Here is a 16999-nt window from a genome sequence, read left to right as displayed (position 1 = left end):
CATAAAATCCTCCATACTGGAGAGAAACCATATAAATGTGATATATGTGGCCGTGGCTATACTCGAAGCACACAACTTGCAATTCATTGGAGACTTCATACTGGAGAGAAACCATATCAATGTGATGTATGTGGCCATGGCTATCCTCGAAAGTCACAACTTGTCATTCATCAGAGAATTCATATAAGAGAGAATCCTTATAAATGTAATGTATGTGGCTGTAGCTTTACTGGAAAAAGACAACTTAGAATTCATCGGAGAATTCATACTGAAGTGAAATCTTACAAATGTAACAATTGTGGTAAACATTTTTTTGCACTGTTTTCCTTAAATAAACATCAAGCAGTTCAAACAGATGAGAAAGCATGTAAATGTAATTTGTGTGGGAAGATGTTCAGTTCCAGGTGTTATTTAGCAGTTCACCAGAGAACTCATACTGGAGAAAAACCATATACATGTGATGTGTGTGGAAAGGCATTTACTCGCAAACAAAGCCATTCACTTCATCAGATCCTTCATACTGGAGAGAAACCGTATAAATGTGATAGGTGTGGCCATGGATATACTCGAAAGTCACGACTTGTAATTCATCACAGAGTTCATACTGGAGAGAACCCTTATAAATGTGATGTATGTGGCTGTGACTTGAATGGAAAGAGACAACTTAGAACTCATTGGAGAAGTCATACTGAAGTGAAATCTTACAAATGTAATACCTGTGGCAAAAGTTTTTTTGCACTGTCATCCTTAAATAAACATCAGGCAGTTCAAACAGATGAGAAAGCATGTAAATGTAATTTGTGTGGCAAAATATTCAGTTCTAGGTGTTATTTAGCAGTTCATCAGAGAACTCATACTGGAGAGAAACCATATAAATGTGATTTATGTGGCTGTGGCTATCCTCGAAAGTCACAACTTGTAATTCATCAGAGAATCCATGCTGGAGAGAATCCTTATAAATGTGATGTTTGTGGCTGTGGTTTTACTGGAAACAGACAACTTAGAACTCATCGGAGAATTCATACTGAGGTGAAATCTTACAAGTGTAACAACTGTGGCAAACGTTTTTTTGCACTATCATCCTTAAGTAAACATCAGGCAGTTCAAATAGATGAGAAAGCATGTAAATGTAATTTGTGTGGCAAAATATTCAGTTCTAGGTGTTACTTAGCAGTTCATCAGAGAATTCATATTGGAGAGAAACCATATAAATGTATTGTGTGTGGCTGTGGCTATGCTCGAAAGTCACAGCTTGGAATTCATCAGAAAGTTCATACTGGAGAGAAGCCATATAAATGTGATGTATGTGGCTGTGACTTTACTGGAAGGAGACAACTTAGAAATCATCAGAGAATTCATACTGAAGTGAAATCTTACAAGTGTAACAACTGTGGCAAACATTTTTTGGCACTGTCATCCTTAAATAAACATCAGGCAGTTCAATCAGATGAGAAAGCATGTAAATGTAATTTGTGTGGCAAAATGTTCAGTTCCAAGTGTTGTTTAGCAGTTCATCAGAGAACTCATACTGGAGAGAAACCATATAAATGTGATGTATGTGGAAAGGCCTTTACTCGCAAAGAAAGCTGTGCACTACATCAGATCCTGCATACTGGAGAGAAACCATATAAATGTGAAGTCTGTGGCCATGGCTATACTCGAAAATCACAACTTGAAATTCATCAGAGAGTTCATACTGGAGAGAAGCCATATAAATGTGATGTGTGTGGAAAGGCCTTTACTCGCAAAGAAAGCCATGCACTTCATCAGATCCTTCATACTGGAGAGAAACCATATAAATGTGATGTATGTGGCCGTGGCTATATTCGAAAGTCAAAGCTTGGAATTCATCAGAGAATTCATACTGGAGAGAATTCATATAAATGTGATGTATGTGGCCGTGGCTTTACCGGAAACAGACAACTTGGAATTCATAGGAGAATTCATACTGAAGTGAAACCTTTCCAATGTAACAGCTGTGACAAACGTTTTTTCACTCGGGCATCCTTAAAAATACATGAAGTAGTTCATACAGATGAGAAAGCACGTAAATGTACTTTATGTGGCAAAGTCTTCAGTTCCAGGTGTTACCTTGCAGTTCATCAGAGAACTCATACTGGAGAGAAACCATATAAATGTGATGTGTGTGGAAAGGCCTTTACGCGCAAAGAAAGCCATGCAGTTCATCAGATCCTTCATACTGGAGAGAAACCATATAAATGTGATGTATGTGGCCGTGGCTATACTCGAAGCACACAACTTGCAGTTCATCAGAGGGTTCATACTGGAGAGAAACCATATAAATGTGATGTATGTGGCAAAGCCTTTAGAGTAAATGGCAGCCTTACATCTCATCGGAAAATTCATTGCCGAGAGAAACCATATAAATGTGATGTATGTGGCAAGGCCTTTAGTGTAAATGGAAGCCTTAGAACTCATCAGAAAATTCATACCGGAGAGAAACCATATAAATGTGATGTGTGTGGAAAGGCCTTTAGAGTAAACGGAACCCTTACATCGCATCAGAAAATTCATACTGGAGAGAAACCATATAAGTGTGATGTATGTGGTAAGGCCTTTACTATAAATGGAAGCCTTGCAACTCATCGGAAAATTCATACTGGAGAGAAACCATATAAATGTGATATATGTGGCAAGGCCTTTAGTTTAAATGGAAGCCTCACATATCATCAGAAAATTCATTCCGACGAGAAACCATACAAATGTGATGTATGTGGCAAGGCCTTTAGAGTAAAAGGAAGCCTTACATCTCATCAGAAAATTCATACTGGATAGAAAGCATATAGATGTGATGTATGTGGCAAGGTCTTTAGTTTCAAATCAACCCTTGCATTTCATCAAAGAATTCATATTGCAGGGAAATGTTACAAATTAACAATGGTGACAGAGGTTTTAGTGCATAGTCGTCCTTATCTCTCCATCAGGCAATTCATACAAGAGAAAAGCATAGAAATGTATCTATGAAGCAAAGTCTTCAATTCCAGCTGTTACTTTGCAGTTCATTGGAGAACTGATATTTGAGCGAAACCATATAAATGTGATGTATGTTGGAAGGCCTTTAGTCAAACTGCAAACCTTGCAGTTCATTGGAGAATTCACATTGGAGAGAAAGCATATGAATGTGTTGTCTTTGGCAAGGCCTTTAGTCATATTGGTAAGCTTGCAGTTTATCCAAAATTCATACTGGAGAGAAACCATATAAATGTTTGTGGCTGATGCTTTACTTGATGTGCACAACTTGGAATTCATCTGGAAATGAAATCATACTGGAGAGAAAACACATAAATATTATCTCAAGGTCAAGGCTTGTAATCTAAATGCAAACCTTATGGTTCATCGAGAATTCATGTTGGAGAGAAACCTTAAAATTGAAACAATGGTGGCAAACGTTTTAGTGGACAGTCAGTCTTAGCTCACCATCAGGGAGTTCATACAGGAGAGAAAGCATAGAAATGTGATGTGTGTGCTTTACTTGAAATGACCATCATAAGAAGCATCAGGTAGTTCGTAGTCGAGAAAACTGTTACAAATGGAACAACTGTGAGAGACATTTTAGTGCAAATGTAATGAGTATGGCAAAGCCTTTAGTCTTAGTTCAGGCCTTATAATTCACCAGAGAATTCATACTGTCTAGAAGGCATAAAAATGAATATGGCAAAGTTTCTAGTTCACGTTCAGCTGTAACTGACCATTCGGCAGTTCATACAGGAGAGAAGCCACATAAATGGGATTTGTATGACAAAGCCTGCAGTCACAAGGAATGACTGCAGATCATCTGAGAGTAGTGCAGTGAAAACTTACAAATGTAGTGAATGAAGTAAAGTATATGAAGTTTTGGGCCTTCAGAAAAGTCAGTCTGGAGGAAAACTGCATGAATGTGGTAGATGTGTAAAGCTTTGATTTTGTATTTAGACCTAACTGATCCTCAGGTAATTAATGTGAATTGAAACCTTATCCACGTAGTGCATGTGGTAAGTCTTTTGGAAGGTGTTCAGTTTTTTACAAAACATGAGAAAATTCCTACTGGCAAGAATCCATACATTCAGAGCACAATCAATCCCTCCAATGGAAGAAATCATATAAAGATAATGTCAGTGGCCAGGATTTCAGTAATGGGTGGATCATTCCCTTCATCAGGAAAATGCATTATTCCTTCAGGTGCCATTCAGGCCTAAAGACATCAGGTGATGCCTACTTGAGGGACCTTCCAAATGTTATCAATGTGGCCGGGCTTTTTGTTTATACCTTAAGCTTCTTGAGAATATTCACACTAGATAAAAACTGTATCAGTGTAATAATAAATGTGTCAGGGGTTTTAGGCAACAATCTGAAGTCAGGCTTCAGTAAAGAACTAATTTTATAGATAACTCTTACAAGTGACATGAGTATGTAAACCTTAACTTAGGATCACATCTCATGATCCATCAGATCATCTATACTAGAGGGAACCTACCAGTGTAGAATACGTGGCAAGGCTTTTAGGTATCCCCTGTATCTCATTGTTCACCAAATACTTTGTACTTAGAAATGCAAATTTTATGGCAGTTGTGACAATTACTGCTCACTCTTTAGGTATCTAAGAACATATATCCTGGAGATAAACCACTAATACAATATTTGTGCAAAGTTATTGTGAAGAAACTTGAGTCAAAAGAACCAGAAAAGTATGCATATGTATCTGTTTCATCATTGATTGCTGCCATTTCTGTTGTACTGTTGTTTTCTTCAGAATGTATCATAAGTCTTGTGCTCTAATAAAATTTGTGTAATTTTCCCCATAACCCTGAATGGATCATGTTTCTTCCAACAACACACAGTTTTTGCCATCTCAGTACTTCATAACAGAAACTAGCAACACACCAAAGGCTCTCAAGGTTGAAAGAACATATGAGAATTTCTTTTCATGATTAAATCAAACAATAGACAATTTTGGGATTATATTCTAATAATTTGCACTTGAGTTATTCTTTCCACACTCTGTACGTAACAGTGCAGTTATATTTCCTGAGTCCTCTTGTGCCAAAATGAAACTAATAGCATGTGCCTAATTTACATGAAATGAAAATAGGAATAATAACTGCAAAAATGAAATAAAAAGCTTTGGAAATAAGGTTAAAAGTGAACTGGGAGCATTCTGAAATAAATTATTTTTTATTATTCACTTGTTATTAGTCATATAGTTGTGGCTCATGGGATATCTGCAAAACATGTAGGAATTTCCCAGACCAGGGATCTGTCCCATTTCTCCTCCTTGGCAGGTGGATTCCTTACCACTGACCACCAAGGAAGACCCGGAAATAGTTTACAATCCACACTATATGATGGGAGTCTTTATTGTTTGATAAACTAGAGATTTCATATATTCAGTTCCCAGCATGTTGGTTCTTGTTTACTTTGCAGTCACTGAAAGAAGGTGGAACCACACCCAAAGTTTGGTTTGGATATTGAGACAGATGAAGCCATACGTTGAAGTCTTATGAGAATGTTTAACTGCTGAAGCTTTCTAGTTGAATCATGGTAGACTTCCACGTTGTTCAGTTTAGTCACTTAGTAGTGTCCGACTCTTTGCGACCCCATGGACTGCAGCATGCCAGGCTTCCCTGTCCATCACCAACTCTTGGAGCTTGTCAAACTCATGGCCATCAAGTCGGTGGTGCCGTCCAACCATCTCGTCCTCTGACATCCCCTCCTCCTCCTGCTTTCAATCGTTCCCAGCATCAGAGTCTCTTCAAATGAGTCAGTTCTCATCAGGTAGCCACCAGTATTGCAGTTTCAGCTTCAGCATCAATCCTTCCAATGAGTATTCAGGTCTGATTTCCTTTAGGATGGACTCGTTGGATCTCCTTGAATTCCAAGGGACTCACAAGAGTCTTCTTCAACACCACATTTAAAAGCATCAATTCTTTGGTGCTCAGGGTTCTTTATAGTCCAAATCTCACATCCATACATGACTACTGGAAAAACCATAGCTTTGACTAGCCAGATTTTTGTTGGCAAAGTAATGTCTCTGCTTTTTAATATGCTGTTTAGGTTAGTCATAACTTCTTCCAGGAAGCAAGTGTCTGTTAATTTCATGGCTGCAGTCACTATCTGCAGTAATTTTGGAGACCAGGAAAATAAAGTCTGCCACTGTTTGTGATATTTCCCCATCTATTTGCCATGAAGTGATGGGACTGGATGCCATGATCTTAGTTTTTGGAATGTTGAGTTTAAGCCAACTTTTTCACTCTTTCACTTTCATCAAAAGGCTCTTCAGTTCTTTGCTTTCTGACATAAGGCTGGTGTCATCTGCATATCTGAGATTATTGATATTTCTCCTGGCAATCGGAGAAGGCAATGGCAACGCACTCCAGTACTCTTGCCTGGAAAATCCTATGGACGGAGGAGCCTGGTAGGCTGCAATCCATGGGGTTGCCAAGTGTCGGACACGACTGAGCAACTTCACTTTCACTTTTCACTTTCATGCATTGGAGAAGGAAATGGCTATCCACTCCAGTGTTCTTGCCTGGAGAGTCCCAGGGACGGCGGAGCCTGGTGGGCTGCCGTCTCTGGGGTCACACAGAGTCGGACACGACTGAAGCGACTTAGCAGCAGCAGCAGTTCCTGGCAATCTTGATTCCAGGTTGTGTTTCATCCAGCCCAGGATTTCTCATGATGTAGTCTTCATATAAGTTAAGTAAGCAGGGTGACAATATACAGTCTTCATATACTCCTTTCCCTATTTGCAACCAGTCTGGTGTTCCATGTCCAGTTCTAACTGTTGCTTCCTGACCTGTATACAGATTTCTCAAGAGGCAGGTCAGGTGGTCTGGTATTCCCAACTCTTGAAGAATTTTCCTGAGATTGTTGTGATCCACACAATCAAAGGCTTTGGCATAGTCAATAAAGCAGAAGTAGATATTTTTCTGAAACTCTCTTGCTTTTACAACGATCCAACAGTTAGGTTCAGTCGCTCAGTCATGTGTGACTCTTTGTGACCCCATGAACCGCAGCAAGCAAGGCCTCCCTTTCCATCACCAACTCCCGGAGTCTACCCAAACTGATGTCTATGAGTCGGTGATGCCATCCAACCATCTCATCCTGTCATCCACTTCTCCTCCTGTCCTCAATCTTTCCCAGCATCAGAGTCTTTTCAAATGAGTCTGCTCTTCGCATCAGATGGCCAAAGTATTGGGAGTTTCAGCTTCAACATCAATCCTTCCAATGAACAGCCAGGACTGAACTCCTTGCAGTCCAAGGGACTAAGATTCTTCTCTATCACCACAATCCAAAAGCACCATTTCTTTGGTCAACTCTGTTTATGGACCGACTGTCACATCTCTACCTGCTACTGGAAAAACAATAGCTTTGACATTAGGGACCTTCGTTTGCAAAGTGATGCCTTTGCTTTAAAATACACTGTCTACTTTTATGATACCTTTTCTTTCAAAGAGCAGGCTGTCTTTTCATTTCCTGACTGCAGCCACGTTCAGTGAGGCTCCAGCCGCCTCACCCTCCCACTGTCCCCAGGCAAGCCTGACTTCTCTCCAGCCCGCGCCCCTGACCGCTGGCTCCACTCGGGCCCCGCCTCCAGGCTGCCACGCCTTTTCACTGAGCGTGCGCACAGCGTCACACACCGGACTCGGAGAGGGGAGAGCGGAGGTGTCAGCCCAAAGTGAGTTTCTGTCTTTCCTGTCAAATTTTCTTCTGGTAGTTAGTTTTCCTCTGTAATGTGAGTTGAGGGTCGCTACTGAACCTAAATTCCCGCGGCCGTCCCACCACCCCCAGCAAATTCAGATGTCCTTGTGTGGCGAAGAGGCGCCTCCATTTTGTTTTAAACTCGCTCTGAAGCGGATGCCTGCGTTTGGTCTGAGACGCTTCTTTTCGTACCTCTTTCCTGCTTAAAACCAATTTCTGAGCTCAGTGACCCCTTTGCCCTTCCTGCACCACGTGAAATTCTTTTGGGCGACGTGGGTTTATTCGCTCCGCGGTCCCCAGGCTCGCCCTCTCGACCCCTGGAGGCCGCGCCGGCCCCCGCTCCCGGAGAGGCTCGGTTCTCTCCCTGGTCCTGGGATTCTAGAGCGCCCGTCCCGCTCCTGAGACCCTCAGGCTCCCAGCCGTTCAGTCGTCGCGTCTCATCAGGCCGGTAATTCTGCCTCTCAGGCATTCCTTTCTTAGAGCGTTACCCGGACTCCGTGTGGGGGGAGGTGGCCTGGGCCAGCCACGTGACACCAATGGTTCTGTGTCCCAAATACAACCCGCTGGAATGTGTATCTTGCGGGTGGGGGCTTCTTATTCGGTCGCCATCCCTCCCTGCAAATAGGAGGCCAGGAGGGTTAGGAGAAGCAGAGAGAGCGACTCCGAGAGAATTAGAAATTGAAGAAAGCATGATGGAGAAACGATGGCAACGAAGAGGATTGGTGAGGAACTTGGGAAGAGATAGCAACATGAAAGAGCATAAGCCTTGAAGGTAACGGTGGGTAAAGTAGAGAAGTTTAGAGAACAGCAGGGTCTCCAGTAAGTTAAAAGTGTGCAACATAGGGAGGTGGTGTTGAGTCCAGGGATGCTGTCTAACCATCTAATCCTCTGCCGCCCTATTCTATATCCTTCAAGGGAGAAGGGCTGTAAATCAGCGGTCCCAAAGAGGGCGACAGTGGAGAGACAGTTCACACAGAGACCCCGCAAAGGGGATACAAGATTTGGAACCTTGACCTACAGACAATATCCCGCTGGCAAAGAAAGGGGACTACTAGTGAATGGAATCAGCGATGCACTTTATGTTCCTGGGCTCCAAAATCACTGCAGACGGTGACTGCAGCCATGAAATTAAAAGACACTTGCTCCTTGAAAGAAAAGCTATGGCCAACCTGCTGCTAAGTCGCTTCAGTCGTGTCCGACTCTGTGTGACCCCATAGACGGCAGCCCACCAGGCTCCGCCGACCCTGGGATTCTCCAGGCAAGAACACTGGAGTGGGTTTTCATTTCCTTCTCCAGTGCATGGAAGTGAAAAGTGAAAGGGAAGTCGCTCAGTTGTGTCTGACTCTTAGCGACCCCATGGACTGCAGCCTACTAGGCTCCTCCATCCATGGGGTTTTCCAGGCAAGAGTTCTGGCGTGGGGTGTCATTGCCTTATGAGCAACCTAGACAGCATATTAAAACATGGAGACATTAATTTATTTGCAGATGAAGTTTTATATAGTCAAAGCTATAGTTTTTCCAGTAGTTATGTATGGATGTGAGAGTTGGATCATAAGGAAAGCTGAGCACAAAAGAATTGGTGCTTTTGAACTGTGGTGTTGGAGAAGACTCTTGAGAGTCCCTTGGACTGCATGGAGATAAAACCACTCAATCCTAAGGGCAATCAGTCCTGAATATTCATTTGAAGAATTAATTGATTCTGAAGCTGAAGCTCCAATACTTTAGCCAGTTGTTGCGAAGAGCTGACTCTTTAGAAAAGACCCTGATGCTGGGAAAGACTGAAGGCAGAAGGAGAAGGGGATTACAGAGGATGCGATGGTGGAATGGCATCACCAAGTGGGTGCATGTTCAGCAAACTCTGGGAGTTGGTGAAGTGAAGTCGCTCAGTCGTATCCGACTCTTTGCGACCCCATGGACTGTAGCCTACCAGGCTTCTCTGTCCATGGGATTTTCCAGGCAAGGGTACTGGAGTGGGTTGCCATTTCCTTCTCCAGGGGATCTTCCTGACCCAGGAATTGAACCCCAGGTCTCTTGCATTGCAGGCAGGGGATTTACCCTCTGAGCCACCAGAGAAGCCCAGGGAGTTGATGGACAGGGAAGCCTGGCATGCTGCAGTCCATGGGGTCACAAAAAGTCCAACGCAACTGAGCAATTGAACTGAACTGAATGATTTGAGGAGCTGAGAAAGAAATTGAGCTGAAATGAAGCATTGCACTTGGAGGTACCAGAGAGTTCAGAGGAAGGGAGGGCAGAGATCGAGGAAGAAAGGCAGAAATACAGGGAGATTTTGGATTATCAGGGAGGTTGGAGAGTAAGCATCTTTATGGGGAACAAATGGCAGAGAGAGGCAGGATGGGAGTCAGGGAAGAAGTAGAGAGGAGGACAGGCACAGCCGGAGAGCAGAGGGAAAGAGGAAAGGAGACAGAGAAAGAAATAGGGAAACAGATAAACCAAATGAAGTGGAAACAACTAGTGTGCAGGTGGGGGAGGGGACTAGATCCAGAAGAGTGCTGAATCAATTGGATAAAGAATTAGGACGTGATACATTGATTTTTAGCTTTACAGTCTAATAAATTTAAATCTTCTTCCTTTAAATTAAACAGAGGAGGATGAGAATTTCTAAACTGTCTGTAAGGCTTCTGGGTGTTGTAATTATTTGTATCGAAGGATAGCATCCATGTGCAGCGCCTGTTGAAGTGGGAGCTAAGACAGTGACTTGACTCTCAGAGGTGGGTCACCCGCTTCCCTTTTCCTGGTGTGGAGTAGAGGTTGTGGGAGAGAAGTGGTCCAAGAATTGGCAGACTCTGTTACTACATGGTACCTTTTCAAGGAACTTTAAACATGTTCTTAGTGATGGTTTTCCTTTTTGCTTTCTCCTTTTTTTACATTTAATTCTTTTTGTAGCTTGGGTTAAAGATTAGTTCACTTGGTACCTACTTTCTTTTCAACAACTATTTGCTTCTGACAAGATTTCGTGGTCTCCTATAATTAGGTTGAGGCATTCTTTTCTAAATATGCTATATTAACAGTTTTTTCTTTCACTTTGCACCAGAATTATTCAGTGAAAAATTTTTAATAAGCTGATTAACTTTAGGTTTGTTTGATATTTATTTGAGGCCCTTTTGCTGTCTTCTCTTTACGTTATATCTTGGAAATGTTTTTTGGTAACTAATAAATATTTATAGACTATTTTGATGAGCACTTAGTAAGGATGTCAGTGATAATTTTTATTGAATCAAGACCTAATTTAAGCAGGCAGTATTATGGTCCATTTTCTTCTCTTTTATGTGGTCTGCTGACTAGTGAGCTATGAGTTGATCTGATGATGTTTCCTCAAGTCCAGAAGGTGAGCAGCAGTGACCCCTGAAATGATGGCCAAATTGGGTGTGTGACTGTGTGTGGCAGTTCTTGGAGGGAGTTGCCACTTGTCCTTAGAATTTGAAGTGCATCAGTTTTCCACAATGCAACAAGGACAAAAGTAGGATGGATGCGGGAACATAGGCTTAGAGTCAGAGACAATCATGAGCCATCTTCTGTGAATAAAGGTCAATATGAAGCGATGCCTGCCACCTCCACTGGCTTCCCCGTGTCTTCAGGGCAGCATCCTGACTCCTCAGGTGGCTCTACAGCCCTTTGTCATCCTCAGGTCTCTGCCAGTGTCTCCAGCCTCATCCTGGAAGCTGACCCTATTCTCATGGTCTGTCTGTCCTGGTCACATTCACTTAGTCCTTGTTCATAGACACCAAAACCTTCTCTGTCTCGGATCTTAGTTTTTCTTCTACCTTTGATCATTACATCACCATGGCTCTTGCTCTTTCTGTTCCTTCAGGTCTAGGTCAGAGAGGTCTCCCCATGTCCCTCTGATATTTGCTGTCACATTAACCAGATTTACTGCTTCTATATTAATCACATTCATCAGAGATGCCCTTCTTCCTTAATTATTTGTAATCTTTCCTCTTTTCCCTTCACTGAAGGATGCCCCATATTCCTTTTCCTCCCAGGATGCTTGCAGCATCTCACTCTGGGGGTGAGGACTGGGAATGTGGGTTCAGCTGAAGAATTCTCAGAGGAGACAGAGGGCAAAGGGTAGGTGATGATGGTTGCTATATCTGTTCTAGACATTTCAAGTCTAATTGATCCTTACCCCATGTTCACTTAATTACTCAATAACAAAAAGATGTGAGGAATCCTGAAAAGCCCGATAGATCTATTGTCTTGAAGTGCCACCTTGTTTTAGTCTGCTGTGTCTGCTCACTGCAGCCCCCAGGTCTTCTAACCTCTGTCCATCCAGGGACTGTTTGCCATCTTGGACGGCAGCTTTGCCTTCTAGCAGTTCATCTACTCAGAGCAGGGGATGCTGAGTTTACTGTGGTTAGAGTGGCCAGAAGGTATGGAAGTTAAATGCATATGAAGGAGACATCTCCCCATCGGACAAGCACACACCCCCTTAATGACCTGAGGTATCTGGCAGTGAGCTGTGAGCACAGAGAAGAGGAACCAGTGAGATGGGACCTCTCTTTTGTGACTTCTTTACCAACCATCCCTCAACTGCATAAAGTCTGCCATTGCTGATAGGTTTTCCCAAGAGGATCAGGTTCTTGGTCTCCGTTCTGAATGCTCAGTGTTCTTGGATTTACAGCTTGGGCGCGTTTCTGTTGTGATGCCCATGCCCAGTAGTCTCTGCTCTTTAGCCCTCTTGTTCAGCTGTGCCTGGAGAAGAGGCAGTGAAAAGGGTTTCAGGTCAGCTGAGGTGCCCCCTGCTGCTGTGTACATGAGGCTTCACCAGGAGGAGAGTGTGATGCCAGGGAACGTGTGGAAAAGTGCCTGTGTTGGACTCTGTGCTGGAGTTGACTGTCCTGCATCCTTCCTGAAGCAGCGTGTGACAGAGAACTGTCTGTTCCACATGGTGAGGTCCTCCCTGTGTGTGTGGTTGGGACACAGGAAGGGGCTGTGTTAACTCTAAGCATTAAACTGCATGTTTTCCACTTTCTTGATACCCCTCTGAAGCCTCCTGTTGCCTGAGGATGCCCAGAAGAGAAAGAAGAGGAAAAAACAGTTAGGAATGGCTCTTTCTCAAGTAAGATCGTATTCTCAGTGGATTCTCAGTCTGTCCTTCCTGAAATACCCATCTTTGGGCTCGCTAATCTTGTCTGACTCTGGAGTATCCTGTCTCACACCTTTACATGCACACTCAACCAGACACCTTCTGTCAGGGTCTGTCGTCCTCACTTAGATCCTGTCTCCCCATACCCAGTGACCTGGACCTTGTGAGGAGGTTCCCCTGGGAACCATCCTGGGCAGGGCTTCTCACCCACGGGTTGGAGACAGGGTCTCAGTGCTGTTGGGCAGCAGGGATTGCTTAGGGCCCATCTGGATGTGCTGTCTGCTCTCTGTCAACCAGGGTAAGGAAACTGCAGGTGGACGTCAGGTATTAACATGCACTGTACGTTGTAAAATATGGATAGAGGCCACTAAGGGGAAATCAGTCCTGACTTTGTGTAGTACATTTAAAAGTAATTGAGCCTCCTTGAAAATCTTAAGGATTTGGGGATGGAATGGAAAGCTTAGAAAGAGACTTCGGGGCTAGGGTATGTTTCATTATAATATATAATTGAAACTATGAAATCAACATTTTTAAAAAAATTTATTTTCTGGCCACATGATGCAGCTAGTGGAGTCTTAGTTCCCTGAGTAGGAATTGAACCTGAAACCCTGCAATAAAATATGAGTACTTAACCACTTGACCCCCAGGAAAGTCCCCAACTTTCCTAATCTCAGTGTAATATTTTGTTCATGGAATAAAAAGATAAGCTTTGGCTTTTGTTAATAACTGGATACCTAACATTAAGGATTAAATCGTATTACTGTTTTTTAAATATATTTATTTGTTGTACTGGCTCTTCATTTTTGCAGTGGCTTTTATCCAATTCTGTGTGATGGCCACTCTCTAGTTGCAGTGTGTGGGCATTGTTGGGGCTTCTCTTTTCTTGCAGCATAGGCTCTAGAGGAGGCTGGCTTCAGTGGTTTCACCTTCTGGGTTCTGGAGCCTGGCTCAGAAATTGAAGCTCATGGGCTTAGTTACCCCTTGGCATATGGAATTGTTCCAGAGCAGGAATCAACGCCATGTCTCTTACACTGACCAATGGGTCCTTTACCACTTTGCTACCAGGGAAGCCCTCATATTATTTTTAAATATAGATTTTATAGAGATTGTAGTTAAAGTCTTTTGTATGTTACTTTATGCTTACAGTACTTTTTTTTTTTTTTTTGAACTAGTATAAAATAATGTTGAGGACTCCTCCTAGTACAGTGGAGAAGAATGTGCCTGCCAATGTAGGGTGCACAGTTCCACCCCAGGTCCAAGAAGATCCCTCAAAGCAACTAAGCCCATGCGGCTCAACTACTGAGCCTGTGCTTCTAAACAAGAGAAGGCACTGCAGTGAGAAGCCTGTGCACTGCAGCCTCAACTGGAGAAAATCCGCTCATAGCAATGTTCTGTGTGGCAAGGGCTTTAATCAAACTGCAGAGCTTGCAGTTCATCAGAGATATCATGCTGGGGAGAAACTTTGTAAATGTGTGTGTGGAAAGGACTTCAGGCAAACTTCAAGCTGTGCGGTTCATGGAAGAATTCATACTGGAGAGAAACCTGACAAATGTAACAATTGTGACAAACGTTTTATTGCACAGTCATCCTTAACTCCGCATCAGGCAGTTCCTATAGGAGAGAAAGCATAGAAATGTAATTTGGTGGAGGAGTCTTCAGTTCCCGCTCTTACTTTGCAGTTCATCAGAGAATTCTTACCGGAGAGAAACCATGTAAATGTGATATCTGTTGCAAGGGTTTTAGTCATATTGGAAAACTTGTAGTTTATTGAGGAAGTCATACTGGAGAGAAAGCATATAAATGAGATCTCAGCAGCAAGTCCTTTAATCTAAATGCAAACCTTGAAGTTCATTGTAGAATTCATACTGGGGAGAAACCTTAGAAAGGTAACAATTGTGCCAAACATATTAGTGAACAGTCAGCTTTAACTCACTGCCATGCAGTTCATGTAGGAGAGAAAGCATAGAGATGTGATGTATGTGGCCAGTGCTATATTTAAAATGACCATGTTAGAAATCACGGATAATTGATAGTGGAGAAAAATGTTAAGAATGAAACAATTGTGAGACACATTTAGTGCAAATGTAATGAGTATGGCAAAGCCTTTAATCTGAATTCAGGCCTTATAATTCATCAGAGAATTCATACTGTATAGAAAGCATTCAAATTTGGCAGAGCTTCTAATGCTTGTGCAGCCTTAACTGACCGTTAGGCGGTTCCTAGAGGGGAGAAACCACATAAATGTAATTTATGTGACAAACCCTTTGGTCACAAGGAATGACTTTGCCGATCATCTGAGAATCCATATGGCAATGAAAACTTACAAGTATAGTAAATGCAGTAAAGTATATCCACTTTTTGACTCTCAGAAAAGTCAAACTGGAGGAAAACCACATGAAATGTGCTAGGTGTGGCAAAGCTTTGATTCTGTGTTCAGATGTAACTAACCATCAGATAATTAATTAGAATTGAAATCTTACCCATGTAGTGCATGTGTTATGTGTTTCGGAAGCCATTTGGTTTTTACAAAATTCATACTGGTGAGAAGCCATACATTTAGAGCGCAGTCAATCCCTCCAGTCTAGAGTGGAGGGAATCATAAATTTAATGTATGTGGTCACAGCTTCAGTAACAGGCTGATCATTCCCATCATCAGATTATTCATAATATAGAGAGACCTTACAAGTGTACGAGGGTGGCAAATCCTTCAGTTGGCATTCAGGCCTGAAAAGATATCAGGTGATTCCATACTGGAGAGACCATCCAAATGCAATCAATGTGGCCAGGCTTTTCAGGTGTTTACACATTTGGCTTCTTGAGAATATTCTCTAGGTAGAAGCTATATCAATGAAATGAGTGCATCAGGGGTTTTAGACAACAGTCTGAAGTCAGGATTCATTAAAGAACTCATCTTGGAGAGAAAGCTTACAAGTGACATGAGTGTGTAGAACCTTTACCTCAGGGTCACACCTTACCAACCATCAGATTCTAGTGAGAACCTTGCTAGTGTGCAGAATGTGGCAAGGCCTTCAGGTACTGCTTCAAACTCGTGGTTCACCAAACACTTTATAATTAGAAATGCAGTGACTATTATAGCTTTCAAAATTGCGTCTCGCTCTTTAGGGATTCTGGAATTATATATGTCTTTTCTTTTTAATACAATGTCTGGTTTTATCATAACTTTGCTTGCAAGGAGCTGCTGCTACTAAGTCACTACCATCGTGTCCGACTCTGTGCGACCCCATAGACAGAAGCCCACCAAGCTCCCCCGTCCCTGGGATTCTCCAGGCAAGAACACTGGAGTGGGTTGCCATTTCCTTCTCCAATGCGTGAAAGTGAAAAGTGAAAGGGAAGTCGCTCAGTCGTGTCGGACTCTTTGCAACCCCATGAATCGCAGCACGCCAGGCCTCCCTGTCCATCACCAACTCCCGGAGTTCACTCAGACTCACGTCCATCGAGTCAGTCATGCCATCCAGCCATCTCATCCTCTGTCGTCCCCTTCTCCTCCTGCCCCCCAATCCCTCCCAGCATCAGAGTCTTTTCCAATGAGTCAACTCGTCGCATGAGGTGGCCAAAGTACTGGAGTTTCAGCTTTAGCATCATTCCTTCCAAAGAAATCCCAGGGCTGATCTTCAGAATGGACTGGTTGGATCTCCTTGCAGTCCAAGGGACTCTCAAGAGGCTTCTCCAACACCACAGTTCAAAAGCATCAATTCTTCGGCGCTCAGCCTTCTTCACAGTCCAACTCTCACATCCATACATGACCACAGGAAAAACCATAGCCTTGACTAGACGGACCTTTGTTGGCAAAGTAGTGTCCCTGCTTTTGAATATGCTACCTAGGTTGGTCATAACTTTCCTTCCAAGGAGTAAGTGTCTTTTAATTTCATGGCTGCAGTCACCATCTGCAGTGATTTTGGAGCCCCAAAAAATAAAGTCTGACACTGTTTCTGTTTCCTCAACTATTTCCCACGAAGTGATGGGACCAGATGCCATGATCTTCGTTTTCTGAATGTTGAGCTTTAAGTCAACTTTTTCACTCTCCACTTTCACTTTCATCAAGAGGCTTTTTAGTTCCTCTTCAGTTTTTGCCATAAGGTAGTGTTATCTGCATATCTGAGGTTATTGGTATTTCTCCCCGCAGTCTTGATTCCAGCTTGTTTCTTCCAGTCCAGCATTTCTCATGATGTACTCTGC

General features: G+C 42.8%; 1 long non-coding RNA gene across 1 annotated transcript; it reads left to right on the top strand.

Annotated features, from left to right (window-relative positions):
* Positions 1 to 14274: 14274 nt before the first annotated feature.
* On the top strand, positions 14275 to 16751 carry LOC129632532 (uncharacterized). The gene is made up of 2 exons (XR_008704575.1): positions 14275 to 14353; positions 16050 to 16751. It is a non-coding gene; the product is annotated as an uncharacterized LOC129632532 (long non-coding RNA).
* Positions 16752 to 16999: the final 248 nt, after the last annotated feature.

The sequence above is a fragment of the Bubalus kerabau genome, chromosome 17 (assembly GCF_029407905.1).
Source record: "Bubalus kerabau isolate K-KA32 ecotype Philippines breed swamp buffalo chromosome 17, PCC_UOA_SB_1v2, whole genome shotgun sequence".
Classification (NCBI taxonomy): domain Eukaryota; kingdom Metazoa; phylum Chordata; class Mammalia; order Artiodactyla; family Bovidae; genus Bubalus; species Bubalus kerabau.
This window is presented reverse-complemented; position numbering and strand designations above follow the sequence as displayed.